Raw genomic sequence first — 2,457 nt, forward strand, 5'->3', positions numbered from 1 at the left:
TTGTTTACAGCTTCCCCTCTTCATTCCATTGCATGTTAGCTTCGGCTCAGGTACCTGAAATTGTTTACGCTTCTTCCTGTACGTAGGATTAGTGGAAGCATCAATCTAGCTTGATAGAAGGGCGAATGCACCCATTTTCACCAGCCTGGTAAAAGGTGAATCACAAGGGGTTACTAGCGTCGTTTAAAATCTGTCGAGAAATCCTGCAGAAACAAGGCAGCAGACACAGATATCTGGAAGGATTTCATCTCCCAAAAAGTTCGGCCTGTAAATTTGTTAGCACATATTCATTCAATGTTTTCTTTTCTTTCCATGCACATATTCTTGTTGTAATGACAATGTCCAAATTATCTATTGCAAATATTCTTGTTATAATTAATTGCATGAAAGATTTCATTATTATTTATATTACTCTACTTCTAAAAATAAAAATAGAAATAAAAATAGAAAGGGAGATTGCTCGTTTAATACCTGGAACATTGATGTCCTGGACATCTTCTCCAACGAGTTTCTGTGTCCCAAAACAAGCTCCCCTGCATTCATGGTATGCCCCATTTTATCCAGTAAGGAATCATTACTTTGAAGCCTTCATTCTATATAGAAACCTCATAAAATTGTCAATATATACCTTTGTTAGTTGTTTTTTGAACATAATTTGTTTTTCTGCAAATTATGGTTTTGAGTGCGCCCTACAAAATGAAGAAACAAAATATAATCCTATAGCATAAACAGAACTAGCACCAATAAGCCAAGAAGCTTAATCTGTAGTCAAATCTATTTCTGCATTTCCTTCGGGTCCAGAAAAACAAGCCATTTAGTTTCTGTAAACACAAAGTGACAGAATAACACATTTATCCCGTTCAAGATGAAAGTATTTCTGCTCCTTGTATTATTTGATGACCAAATCCGTGCTTACAATATGCAACTTTTTCATTCACACAAAACAATGGAATGTATGTCCAAAGAAAAAAAAAAAGTTACCTAGTCGTGCAATAATTTCAATGAACTGTTTATTCTATTGCTTTGTAATATGAAAAGATCCTTGAATGGTTCTCAAATCTCACCTCTAGAAAGAGAGACAAAAACATACAAGCCAAGATTTGAAGTCTGCCACTCAGGTAGCAGCACTATCACATATCAATCGCACATAGCAATGTGTTCTGGTACGTCAGGTCATTCGTTTTGTTCACTAAGACATTCACATGTACAATTAAGGCACATCCTAAATAACAATAAAAATTATTCAAACCAAAAATTCAGAAACATAAAATAATTAGAAAATGCGATTTAATTTTGATTGCACTTTGAAAAGTTACAGGTCGAAATAACTTTCCTTTTTATCCTAATCGAGAAGAGAGACTATGTATGCTTTGTAACTTTAGAAACTGCAATTAGTCATGCCCGTTTTCTGTACCTTTCAATCAAGGAATGATTTTATGGCTTTTCAACATATCAATCCATTCAAGACAAGACCTCTCTGTGTTCCTAAACCCCGGAAAACCATAGTCCTTGCTCTTCTTCATGCTCATGCTCATGCTCACACCCTTCATCAAACTTCTATTCAAACCATAGTCCTTGCTCTTCTTCATGCTCATGCTCATGCTCACACCCTTCATCAAACTTCTGTTCAATATTTTGTCAGCAGATAATCACCATTGTTCACCCACTTCTTCAAGCCTGTGCTCCACAAGCCCCTTTTCCCCTTCACTATTTCCTCCCACACACCGCTCTTACTTTTCATTTCCTCTGCCAAGAAAAATTAACGCCCCTCATAATCACCGGCCTCCACCTCTAGCTTCTCTGCAACCACAGTTCACAGATTTTTCCATCTGAATACATCCTCGTTGCTCACGTTAAATACTTTGTTCTTCCCATTTGGTTCAACGCACGCCCATATCTGCTGCTCCGCAACGGGTTCCGCATCTGAAGCCTCCGAAAGCCCCTCCCATGTGATGGAATTCCCCGGGAATCTGAACTGCGTGCCCTCCTTCTTGCAGATCGCAGCGTAAACTGCTAGAGAAACCAGAAAATTCATGGAGGAGTAGCTAGTTAAAGGAGAGAAACCGAATAATATTACAGCGGGGCGATTGATGGACCGACTGATCTTAATATCACTCTCTCCTCTTAATTTTTCAAATAGTATGTCCTGCAACTTATCATTGTGGCTGAATTTCGAGCCATTAGTCAGCCTGGGAAGTCTCTCCTGATTCGGAACCACGCCAGGATCAGTAATCAAATCCATGGCGGAAATATCATAAGCGCCCGGATATTTCTCCGTTCCCGTTTGCAGACACACATGTTCCAGACTGGGGTCATTGGGAGAAGACAATCCAAGACATTTGCAAGCATTTTACTGTTCCAATCGGCCTCTTCCATTCCTCGGCGGGCATTTGCCATCACCCAGAAGACGTGCGTGACATCAGTGAGAGGCAACGTGGGTTGCATGCAAGCACGATG

General features: G+C 39.5%; 1 pseudogene; it reads right to left on the reverse strand.

The window, feature by feature from the left end:
* Positions 1 to 1,813: 1,813 nt before the first annotated feature.
* Positions 1,814 to 2,242, reverse strand: LOC149205885 ((S)-8-oxocitronellyl enol synthase ISY1 pseudogene; annotated as a pseudogene).
* Between the last annotated feature and the right edge of the window lie 215 nt (positions 2,243 to 2,457).

The sequence above is a fragment of the Pinus tabuliformis genome, chromosome 1_2 (genome assembly GCF_031772625.1).
Source record: "Pinus tabuliformis cultivar Carrire ecotype Pingquan chromosome 1_2, CPIR1, whole genome shotgun sequence".
Taxonomy (NCBI): Eukaryota; Viridiplantae; Streptophyta; class Pinopsida; order Pinales; family Pinaceae; genus Pinus; species Pinus tabuliformis.